Here is a 13,289-nt window from a genome sequence, read left to right as displayed (position 1 = left end):
GCCTCGGGGGACGCGGTGGGGCCGCTTGGTTCCCGCTCGGGGGGGTCCGGGACCGCCGTGCTGGGCACGGGCCGGGAAGGAGACGAGACTGCCGGGTCACGTCCATCGCCGCCCTCGGGTGCGGCTCTGCTCCCTCGGGCCCTTGCAGCGCGCTTGTGGTAAGGTCGTGGGCATGGTTAGTGCTGGATTTGGCAGTGCTGGATTAACAGTTGGACTCGCTGATCTCGGAGGTCTGTTCCAAACCAGACGGTTTGGTGATCGGACTGCTTAATTAAATAAATGATGACAGAAAATTGGTGAGTGCCTCTCTTCACACACTCCTCCCGCACACACAACCACACACCTCTGTATTCAGGATATGATGCACTTGCTTGTGGGGTGTTTTGTGTGAGATACTTCTCTGCAAGACTGTGGGAATTCAGGAGGAAGTAAACCCTAAGATACATACAAATTAGCATAAACCAAAAAGAAGTTAAAGCCTGTTCTTTTTAAATCAAATCAGACCCCTTGTCTATGGGCGATGAAAAAGCTAGACAAATGTTTAAGTTCCAGTTATTCATCTTGCCAACTACAACTCAAAAAAGGAAGCAATCCAAAAGGTTGTGTGTAGTTCTAGCTTTCAAGTTGACACTAAGAAATGGTATGAAACTGTCAGGAGAGGTTTAGGTTGGATATTAAGGAAAGTTTCTTCACCCAGAGGGTGGTTGGGCATTTGAACAGGGTCCCCAGGGAAGTTGTCACAGCAAAAGACTGTCAGAGTTCAAGAAGCATTTGGATAAGGCTCTCAGGCATGTGCTGTGATTCTTGGGGCTGTCCCATGCAGGGTCAGGAGCTGAACTTGATGATCCTTGTGGGTCCCTTCCAATACAGGATATTCTATAACTTTAAATTTGCTGTCATCCTTACGTGAATTCTGTGTGTGTATGCAAAAATACTGCCTTTTTTTTTTCTTTTCCTTTTTCACACATGGATTGTGTAGGTTTGGATAAGCTGATGGTGTGACAGTCTTTTCTGTCTTACTTCCTGGATATGCTTACTTGGTTGTTTCCAGTGGTAATGATATTCTCTGATTATTAGGATTTCCAAGTAAGTTCTCACTCACACTGCATCTCTAATATTTTATTTTATTTTTCAGTTGTAGTTGTGGAAATATTGAAGCTGCTAAATATGTACAGTTCATTAAGAAATAAGGTTTCCTCCCCCATGAATTCTGGAGTTTAGGAAAACTGATACAGATGGGTTTCTGGTCTATGTCTGTGCTTTGCAGGGAGTATTGTAACATAAATAGAAGGGTATAAACATCTGATACATAAGAATATTCCTATGTCTCATAGTATTCCTCTATCTTGCCATGTCAGTGTTGTCACTACAAAAAAAAGAATAATCAGCACATTTGAAAGAGAGACTTGTTGAATCTAAACAAAGTCTCATCTCACAATTGGATTTCAATTTTGGACTTAGGCTGGCAAATTATGAGATCTTTTGAAGAAGCTTTCTAGCATAGTTTTGTAAGCAAGACAATTACTGTTGTCTAAACTTAGTTTGCTGCCTAAGGAATGTTAAATATCTATTGAAACAGTAAAGGAATTTACAACACAAGTGGTGCACCAGGGAAGCAAGATGAAAGTTCAGGGAAGCAGGATAAAAAGATTACCCCTTTATCAGGGCTGGTCTTTGACAGTGTTTTATGTAAAGTCTGTAAAATACTAAATACATTGTGGAATACAAACCAAAGCAGTAAACGTTCTTAAGAGTTTCAGGTAAATATGTTACTTCCTGAGCAGTAGCTGCAGTTAATTTTCAAACAATTATCATCCATGTAAAAAAATGTGGGGGTGTGTGCAGATGTCTGCCACTGCCCTCTTACGCATGAAGTGTTTGACTCAGAGAGCCTGGAATACTCTGGTGCAGCACTGAAAGGAACAGAATTGCTGATACACTGAAGAATTTTTTCTTTCTTGCTACTAACTGTAAGCAGGGAATTGCACTCTTCGGACATCCTTACATGAGGAGGCCTCACTTCTTGAAATCGTCCCATCCTAATGCACAGTTCATTAGTTCCTTGTACAACTTTTACTGAGTACATGATGCGAAGGGCAGAAATCCCTTAAAAACACAGATCTGAAAGATGAGGCCCTCCAGTTACTCAACCACCTAGATTTCTACAATTATAATGTCTATTAATATTTGTTTGTATTTTACACATTTTTGGTGTAATGAATTGTAATTTTGCCACTGGGTTTCAGGCACTTTTTTTTTCCTACAGTGTATGTTGTTTCTTTTCACCTGGAAGCTGTTGAGTAAAGGAAGCAGCAAAGGACAATAGGAAGAACGGCAAAAGACAGTGTCAGTAGCAGAAAGAACAGATAACACCATTTTCTTTCCTTTTTTCTGTGTCTGCATCCTTAGTGCAGTAAACCCACTGTGGTCTCTGCACTCCTCTTTCACCAATACCTTCTTTTTCCTCTCTGGACTGAACAGCCTAAAGGCCACTCCCCATGTCTTCAGCCCACTCTGTTGAAATAGTCACACTTTCTATTTTGACTGACCCTTACTGCATTAATTCCTGTTTCTGGCACATTTCCAAGTACTCTTAGTTTTCCTCTGTCTTTAAAATGTGAGACAATCTATACTGTTCCTGGCTTTGACCAGCACTGGTTAATTGATAAGTTGGCAGCTCACAAGAAGAGAGAACAACATCTGCTGCACCCTTTGCTGTATGAGGGACATTCAATATTAGATTAATTTTTATATGGTCACTGTTTTCTATAAAACCTCTAGAATCTTAAAATCTTTCCAGATATTCCATCAGGTTTTGCCAATGAATTATTGGGAAGAGGGGCTAGAAGATGCACTCTGTAGTTATCTGCATCTAGTTTCTTAGGAAATTTAATGGATAAGTAATATGGGATATTTCAGAATTGCACATTTTTCAACATGCAAATCTTAAACATAAAGACATTTGGTAACTAATGCCCTAAATACACTAACACACTATAGAACAACACCAGATCCAGTCTTCCTTCTAATCCTACAAAATGTCCCTGAAGATTGTTACCCTTGACAGCAGGGATAATCCATGTGCCTGAAAAAGTCATGTTAGCACTATATATATTTAGAGTAATAAAACAAAACTGAGTGCCATGTAGAGAAATGCAGGCCTGCAAGAATAAACATATGAAGGCATAATTAATTTATTTGTGAATTCCATCCTGAAAGTCTTCAGATAACTGCAAAAGGCTCAAACATAATAAGACTCATGGAAAAGATGTGTTATGCCCTATCTGAAAGAGAACACAACAGTGTCCTGTGGCAGTCATAGTCTGAATAATTTTATTTGTAGGTTCATAAGCATCTTTTTGTTTTGAGCTGCATTTTTGTGCTAAAATATTTTTAAAGCTTTTTGTTAATTTAGTCAGAAAGGATCATGTTTTTTCATTTGTAATGTCCACATTAGCCTGTCTTTCCCATGCAATATAGATCTCAAGCACAGGCTAAAAAGGTTAATGTTATTTCTTTGTAAAACAACCCCTGGAGATATGGTGGCCATCCCCTTTCAAAGGCCATGCAAAATTCCCACTGCCATCCCTTTAGCGAAAGTTTACTGCTGATGGCCACACTGATCTTGCTGGCTTTACATTGGCAAATACAGCACATAATGAAGGATGGCCCATGGCCAACTTTCTTCGGTCTCTGGTGGAAATGAGCAAAGATGTTCTTCAATGGCTTCATTCCTTTTCCATAAAAGAGTTGATTTTTTTTAAATTGTCGTTTGTTTGTGCTTTTTGTTTTCAGGTTTTTCAGGGAAGTAAGGGGGATTGCCATTTGTTTTTGCTTTGCCGTCTTGGTTTTTTGGGTGGGTTTTTTTGGTTTTTGTTTTTGTTTCAGTTAGTACCAGCTTTAAATTATCTAGATCAGTTACTGTTGGCAACAATTCTAGCAGCAAGGACCTCAGCATGGTTGATACTTGTCCAGTTGATTTGCTGGCAAACTGAGTTTTGTGCTATCCGTAATGCACTTTCTGGGTTGGGAACTAGTTTTAACTACATCAATGACAAATGTACTTCTAAGGCTTTTGCATCCTGCCAGAAGAATCTCTGCTGTTCTGGTATTTGTGAGGAGTTGGGAGAAATGAGTTGAAGAACTAGAAGCCCAAATGTACCAATAGTACATTTTTTATGCTGTGTTCTAGGCATCCAGCTTTCTTGAGAACAGTATCATTTGTGCATTCATGTTGCAAAGCAGTTCTCCCTGATAAGATGAACCTGGGATTGTAACTTTGTACATATTGCTGCTATTGCAATGACTTAATTTGAGTAACAGGGAGGAAATGTGCAAATACAAAAAGTGTCTGTGGCATTAAAAAATAAACATGTTACAACTACTCAGTATTTGGGTGAGCTTCTTGTTACAGGACATTCCCACCAGGTTAGTCACAGGAAAATGCTGGGTTTATGGGTGCTTATGATCCCCATAACCTAGCTGCATCATTCAGTGCTGTACCTTGTAGAAATGCAATAAGGTATTAGGTTATGTAGTTGGTCAAGGACTTGATTTAAATGTTCATTATGCTAATGGGAACATTGTGCCTGCATCTCATTAACCAGTAGGCTTGAATTTGCCCTTACTACAAATAAGGTTAAAGGAAAAACAAAGGAGAATGCTGTTTGAAAAAATCAAGCCAGATGGTACAACTGTGAAGATTTTAGAAGAGGAGCAGAAATGTTAGAATACATTCTTAATAAGTTTATTCCAAAATCAGAATATCTTTTCCCTTCCTTGCATACAGCTTAAAAACTACAGACCTAATATGTGAGGCTGCAGAATTGATTCCAACACTTCTTTGCCCCTCTAGAATTGGTGCTCTCTCCGCAGGAGAGATTCTGGTGCGGACAGAGCATACCAGATTATGTGTTCAGTTCTGCTCTTGGTATCTCACAGCCCCATTAAGGTCTGGTGTCCCACAGATTTGTAAGTGATTCAGAATGTAGTGTTAGAAATTTTGACTGCCCTAGACATTTTGGAATGCTTACATGCTGTTTTAATAGTTTGCTATATTGTTAGCAAATTGTAAGCTATTAAAAAGCTATTAGTATTTTCCCCACTTGCAAGGGCTGCATTCCAGTCACAGGGTAAAGCTCTTTCATATGAACAGTAAACCACTAAACATATAAATATTGAATTAAAATTATCATGTTACTGACTCTAGACTGAGATGAGGCAGAACTGTAGTAAACCACTTCCAGTGATAGTGAGCTGGAATGACTAAAGTCCAGTTTTATCTTTGTGGAACAGTGACAAGTGTTTGGAGATTTGGACACCCAAATGTGTTCAAACACACAGATGAGATGAGTGGCAGGGCTCAAACAAGTATTCTTTTTAAATAAGCAAAAATATCATGGAGGATATTCAACATTCATCAAAGTTTACTTAGTCTTCATTACCACACGTCATTACCAAAGTGTCTGAAAGAAATCAAATGTCTGGAGACTGGATACTTGGCATGTGTATTTTTTGACAAAAAAAAAATTAAAAAATTTTAAAATTTGCAATTTTAGATAGGAGAAGGCATTGCTGAGGAGAGTCAGTGGCACTTTTGCATCTGGGTTGCAGAGAGAGAAGGAGGTTTTGGGTTTTAGGAGATGATCCATCATGTCAGGTCTACAATTCCTAGATTCTGCCTTTTGTTATACTTTGTACTTCTAGAAATACACTACAGCTTCACTCTCTAAAGTCCTGTGAGAAGACAAAGCTAGTCAGTGAGTTTCACATACAGGGAAGAATTCACAATACTGTGCTATTTTATCTAGAGGGGTCCTTCAGTCAAATTAACCCTCCAAGATCAAACATCCATGGCCAAAGACTTGGGGTGCCTCCAGTCAGTAACAGGGTGGAACCCCAGATCTATTCACACTTTCTCACCAAATAAATCCTTAGAGCATATGAAGCATTCTTTTCAGTCTTTCTAGATGAGAAATTTTCATGTCCACTCAGAGCATAGGCTCTACAACAAGGTGATGTAGAGGATTTTATTTCTCCTTTGGGTAACTGCATGACAACATAATGAAAATTCAGAACTTTCTGCAGGTCTTAAGAAACACCTTATCCAGAGTGTCTTATTCCAAGAGAAGATATTGGAAGTGCATTTACAGAGGCTTAACTCTTTAAAACCACTTTTGCTTTTGTGGTCATGAAAGCTAAAGTGTGACAAATGTGTAGCAATAATGTATCTGTAGTATGGTTCCTGTTGTTTTATGATGAGTCCTGCAGTTCCTCCTACTGTCCAAATCAGGCAATCTGTTGAAAAGTACCATAATCCCTTCACCTGCATCTCTTCTGCAGAGAGAGTTGGTTTGGATTTTGTCCCAGGAGAGTCTGTAGCTGTTTCACTCTCAGACTTAGGAGCAGGGACTGGCAAGATGCTCCAGGATAAATATGTGGTATCTTTCCATGTCACATGGATTCATGATTCATGGATTCATGAATTTCATTAAATTCACATGTTTTTACAGCAAAATCTACAAGAAGATTAAATTCTAAACTAAGTTATTTTAGAATTTCAAGTGCTGTTTGATAGTTTGCAGAAAAAAAAAAGAAAAAAAAGAAAAAAGTTGTCATGTTAGCTCTTAAAAGCATTCACAGCTATTTTTTTTTTTTCAGAGAGATTTATTTCCCTAAAATAGCGTCTTCTTACTAAAAGTGCCTGCTGGGCAGAACTATGTGACAGGCAAGTACGATTATCAGCATGTTTACTTTTCAAACATCTCTGCCACACTTGAACAGTTCTGCTGCGGTGTCATACATAAGCGATGAGATAGATTGTGTAAGAGTTTGTGTACTAGGATATAAAAAATTTAAATATGTTACAGCATTTAAAGTGCACAACCATTTTAATTCCAAACTAGTCAAAGCAGTATCCTTATACCAAGGAAAAGCATTTTCTTTAACTTTAGTGTCCCTTTTTGGAATGTACCCTCAGCTCCAAGTTGCAGCCCATTAGCACAAATTAGGCCTCTTGGTTGTCTGAAAGGTTCAAAGCTCCTTTACAGCTTTGGTTCTCTGCATTTCCTGGTACACTTGTGAAAGCATGGAGGCAAAGGTTTGGATGTGATCTGTGTACCAGCCATGTACCATGCTTTTGTCCATGATATCTTGGAAGCAAAAACCAAGGATTTATGAGGTAGCTTGACTATGAAGGAAAGTTTTTAATTACATTGGGATGAAAGTAAGGGAATAATGGGACAAATTCCCTAGTGATTTTTTTGCAGAATCACTATCATTCTGCTACCATAATTCTTTATAAACAGAGAAATGTAGGAAAAAGGACCCCAAAACTATCTTTGTTCAAAATAAGATTAAGGAAGTGAGATAAATTTATAGAGTATTCATGGCACTACTTTGGATTCATTTCATAAAGCTTGAGACTTGGCTTCTAAGTCAATAAGGACATTGAGACACAAAATGAATTCTCTGAGGCTGCTAGCGCTACAAGGCTATATAATCACTCTGGGATTGCCAAAGATTTATCTTTTTTTTTTTTAAGATTTGTGTCACTTTCACTCCCACACATCTGGCAAGAGAACTCTGCACTGGCTTAGCTGAAAAATCTTATCTCATAGATCATTACTAGCAATAAATTCCAGTCTTTGTGCTTACTTATATTGTCCCAGAGCCTGGAGTCACTGATTTTGTAGAACTAGGAATGTGGGCTGTAAAATATTTACTCACTAGCATGCCCCCACCACCAAAAGAAACCCCAATCCCAAAAAAACCCACATCATGCCTCAAAACCAAGCCTCAAGCTCTTTCATTGTGAAGTCAGCTTTGAAAATGTAAATCACATGAAACTGGCTCTTGGGGCCAAAGAAAACAGGCAGCTGGATTCCATCCCCCAGCTAAGAATCAGCCCTCAAATACCTCTTAAAAAGACACTTTATATGAACTATAGTCAAATTCATTTTCAAGTAATGTTTTCCCATATGTCCCAGAAAATGCAAACAGCAACTCTGTGTGTGGATGGACTGGGCCACTGACAATGGGTAAGTGTGCCAAAAACCTGCAAACTGCTAATGCAGTTCTACCACAATTCTTCTCTAAGGTCACACCTGTGCTAAAAAACAGATGTACTTTTAATCCACGTCATAGTCCTTACATATAGCTAAGGCAGCTGTGCTCTAAAGAACTGTCAGCAAATGGCATGTACTAGGTCTTTTGCTGCATACTAATTCACATTGGTGAGCATTTTTTCTAGTATTGTCTTCTGGAAGCATTCTTATTTATGGGATTTATTGTGCTGATCCTCTTCTATATGACAGGCATGGGGAACATGAAGGCACAGTTACCTCATACATGGAAGACTTGGCAACTTGTGGCAAAAAAGACTGGAAAGATAAGAGAAGGTAAGGCAAACAAGACAGGGACTGGCACAGGTGTGTTTATCTCTACAGGCTCAATTAAAAAATATGCTGGGGAGGAAGCAAAGGAACAATTCCAAGTACTAAACTACGGATCTCCAGTTTAGCAACCTGTCTCCTGGAGTAGAATTAATCCTACTATTAATCCTACGTGTTACTGGGCAGCAAATGTATTCTCTGGGTGTGGGGGAGTATGGTATGGAGACACTTGAGGTACAACATACTCTCATGTGTCTTTCAGATTTCAGAGGAAAAAGTGGCAACTGGCTTACAATAAAGCCAGAATATTTTCCAAGAGTCACAACAATCATTCTTGAGTAGCTTACCCCAGCAAAAACATGGCAGAATAACCAATCAGCTTATAATGAACATGAAATGCCTTCCCCTTTGTTTTGAGAAGACGAATTAATGTTTTGACTCTAGGTAGTGTTGCATAACATGAAACGTATTCGTTTTAACCAATATACCAGCACAATCCAGAAATAAGTTGTAACTTAATTTTTGTCATTGTTATTTTCAGTTTCCCCAGTGACTGTTAGTGAGTGCCTGGAAGTGTTTTTTAATCAGTCTTGATACACATTCACATACCCAGCCATCAAGATTGAGGTTAATGTGTTATAGCTGCTCTGGGAACCTTAACTCACTTACATTGACTTTAGGGGGACTAAGTCAGAAACGATACTATTTTAATGCCATTTTTTGTATTTACTTGGCAAATACCCTTGTCAATTTAAAGTTTCACATGGGTGGTGTCAAGAGGTCACTGAAATTCTCCTGGGCAAAGGAGGGAGGGTGGTTGAAGCATGGCCTCCATGCTGATTCCTTCAGTAATTTTCTTTGTCATTAGTGCTGTACTCGGCACTTTCCCCCCTGCTTCCATTGGAAGAGGGAGTGAGCAAATGTAAAAATGTTAGTGAGAAGTGGAGGCAAGAAACATAGAAAAGGCCTCCCTGCTGTTTTATTTGGCTACTTCTAGGCCTCAGTAACAGTAAACTTAGCCACAGAAAATTAGTATAGAATATATTGTCTAGTATGCACAAGAACTCCCAGATGCTTTTAGTGCATTTTTTTCCCCAGTTCATTCTATTATTCTACAGTCTTCTGGCCAATGATCACAAAGGCTTCTGAACTCTCTGTTATCCTATGGCAAGAAAATACAGTTCCCTAAGGCTGCAAAAGCATCAAGATTTCCAGAAATGAGGTACCTGCAATTTCCATGACCATCAGCGTAGCTGTGAGCAGCATACTCTTCAGATACCACTAAGACAGAAATGCAGAATGGAGGGATAGGGGACACCCCACATCTTACAGACTTGCCAGTCTTCTGAATTTCAGCTGAAAATACCTGTGTTGAAGTGTCATAGATAGCTTTATTAAAGCTAGTGACTGTAGGAAGTGATATGACCTGTGTCATACTTTGCATTAGTGTGATCCTCTAACAGACCCCCATGGTTTATTGTGTGATAAGCCAGGAAATTACACAATTAGTAAATTATTTCAGTTATACATTTCTCACCTTTTTAACTGCTGTAAGGTAGAATAAAACATCTGTGGGGATTTTGCCAGCAAATGAAAACAAAAATAGTGCTAAGTAAATACATTACAACTTGATTAATGCAAGATAAACACTATAGGCTACACAGCTTTTGCTCCTCAGCAGGCCTATTTCACATTGTATTTTCATACATAAATTTCTCTTACTAACACTGCACAAGCAGTCTGGCACCGTCCTTGACAGATGAGCTTTAGGAACTGTTACAAAGTGGTTTAAGTTACAGCTCCATCTGTTATATCCCATCCTTCTGATGGAGATTGTGTTCACTGTGGCAGAATGAGCAGAATGGAAGATGTGTTCATATCCTCACCAAGTGCAGCTCAGAGTCTGGTGCCTTGGCTCACACCCATCTTCTCAGCAGTTTCATCAATGACGCTCTGCTTCGTGCCCAGCTATGAGGGTGGGCGAACATTTCCTTCTGCTGGTCCTGATAATCATCAGCAGAGGGAAAGAACAGACTATGCTGAACAGGAGAAGCTTAACAAATCACAATGGGATCTGACTCAAGCTTTCTTTAATTTTACTGGGAGGAAGGAGGCCTTATGACAGCGCTGATCCACGCTCCACTATTGTTATGTACAGCGAGATACTGGGAGTTGTGGTGGAAAGTCTGCCCTTTATGGATTTGAGCAAAAGAGTTACTACAGTATCACTGCTTGGTTAACAAAGGTTGTGGGCCAGGACTGTGCTTCCTTTCCCACCTGGCAATGTTTGACCTCATGGTCTGTGCAGTCAGAATTTGCTGAAGTTTCTGGACAAAGAGGATTGTCCAATGCAAAGAAAGCAAGAGTGATCATCTGAGGAAAGGTGACAAAGCAGTATTAAGTGAATACAGTGAGTTAGGTTACTCAGGGCACTGTGATCATTAACTAATATACTAAAGGCCACAGTGGAACTGGATACAGAGGTTAGTGCAGTCAGGCTTTTCCACAGCTGGAAAAAAATGCTGTATTACTAAGCTAAAAATCACATCAGGGATATTTTAGTGCCATTGAAATAATTCTCATTTATGTAACAATAAATACAGGTCTACTAAATAAGGCTTTAAACTACTGAGTATAAAAAAAAAGTACATTCATATTTCTAATAATTAAAAGACATAAAAGTATGTCCAATGTTATGTCCAAATATACTCTTTTGAGAAGCTCGGCTGTCATAGACTTAATCTTTTAGGTTCCTCTTACAATGTTTAGAGAAGAGGATTGAAATACTCCAAATGGCTATCTAAGTTATCAAAATTAATGTCAGTGGGAAAGGCTCAATTCGATGCGCTATAATTCTGGCAGATTACTGCATTTTATTTCTATCTTTCAGACATCTTTATCAAGAATTGTTACAGATTCCCAGAATAAATGAGGTTGGAGAAGACCTCTTGAGATCATAGACTCCAACCTTTGAATATCACCATGTCAGCTAGGCCATGGCAGTAACTGTCATGTCTGGTCTTTTCTTAAACACTTCCTTACAAAGGAAGAAACAGAATTTAGAGGAAATATAACAGCTACAGCAGTTTACAAAAAGCAGTTTTAAGCAGGGCTCAAGTCAGTAGAGCTCCACAATAGACAGAGTTGTGTCTCATCATTAATTCACCTCAGGTTTTCTGTCCTTTCTCTATCCACATCAAATCAATCCCTTCAGAAAAAGGCTACATACCTTAAGTTTTACAAAACTTCTCTCATAGCATTCAGAATAATTGTACCAGCAATAAAGCAAACAACAATAAGAACATTTGACTGCTGATGGGGAAGCCAATAGGAGGAAAGTATGGCATCCCTGAAGTATTGCTTGAGATTTAAAATTTTTCAAGAGAGATAGAACCACAGTCTTTTAGCCTACAATTTGAATTTAGGGAAGTTTTATTCTACATAAAGGACACAGCCAAAATGCATACTTCATCCCTTCTCCTAGGGGAGACATTACTGTCAGGACTGTGTGCAGGATACAGCAAAAGTTAGGGAATGTCAAAGACCCAATTGGTTCTCTTCTCCTTAGAGCATGTCTGCATCAGCTCAAGCCACAGTCCTATTTAAATCTGAACTGTATTTTTTCCTGGCTGACTTCAGTCCCTAAGGGAACATCCATCAGCCAAGCAGAAGTGAATCACGCAACACCCCAGCCTCACACTTGATACAGAAAACCTCAGGGATGACTTGGGAAAGAACTGCCACAGCCATCCTGAAACTAAGCAAATGCTGGAGTATTCCCACTCTGCAACCTGCCCATGGCTTTGGCTTGTGTTGTGCAGCTCATGTGAAAAAACTCTCCAAGTCTTTGGCTCTGTGAGTTCTCTAAACTGTATTGTTAAAAAGAGAGTGAGTGGAACTTGCTAAATCCCATCTCGGTTTAAAAACATCTTGGAAATAAAATCTGGAAGAGTGCACCACATCAGAGATGCTCAAGACAAGCAATTTAGGAGCAGCAGCTGAACTCATATACATATACACACACACACATATATATACACACACACATATATGTATATATACATGTCTCACAAGAAATTAATATATCTTTGTGCAAATTAATATATCTTTGTGGAAGCAGCTCAATTAAGGCTTTAGTTGATGAAGAAGTGTTTTCAAGACTCTTGCACAAGCCAAGCATTCTAAGTGCTACAATTTGAATTGATGAACTCATCAGCTCAGCTGGAAAACATATCAATTTGAAAATGCATTTGAAGTGCAAATTGCATTAACACACAAATTTAATTTACAGGAAGCTCTTTATGGATTTTAAAACTACTACTTAAACTATACAAATTGCTCCATTTTAACTGCTATGACAAAAATGGCAAAAAATGTTTTAGGAATGGTAACCATTGATTTCTGTTTCATGCTAAATTTGAGTCTACATGGTTCATGAATGAACAAATGGTAGAATAAGACTTGAGAAAGCATACAGTTATTTGAAAAGAAAAACATTTAAAAGGATTGAAAAGTTAAATTTCTGTATTTGTCTTTCATTTATCACAGCTAATAAAATTATGTAGAGTGTAGCCTTATTTGAGCTTTGATGTGGTGCTTTTAGTGGAGACAGAAGTCAAATCAGTAATTTAGTCAGGGCATGCTTCTACCCCAGCCTCTGGCAAAGGGGAAGATTATACTGAGCTCAAATATACATTTCAAATGTGCTAAAAGTGTTGTATTTTATTTAAATTTGTATCTAGTCATTTGGGGAAACTGGACATACCCTGCCATAAAGCTATGAGAGAGCATCCAAAGCAGGGCTACAAAGATGGTGAAGGACTGGGAAGGGAAGTCATATGAGGAACAGCTCAGATCACTTGGTCTGCTCAGCCTGGACGAGACTGAAGGGAGACC

This window comes from Geospiza fortis, unplaced genomic scaffold (genome assembly GCF_000277835.1).
Source record: "Geospiza fortis unplaced genomic scaffold, GeoFor_1.0 scaffold40, whole genome shotgun sequence".
NCBI lineage: Eukaryota > Metazoa > Chordata > Aves > Passeriformes > Thraupidae > Geospiza > Geospiza fortis.
Note: the sequence above shows the minus strand (reverse complement) of the source record.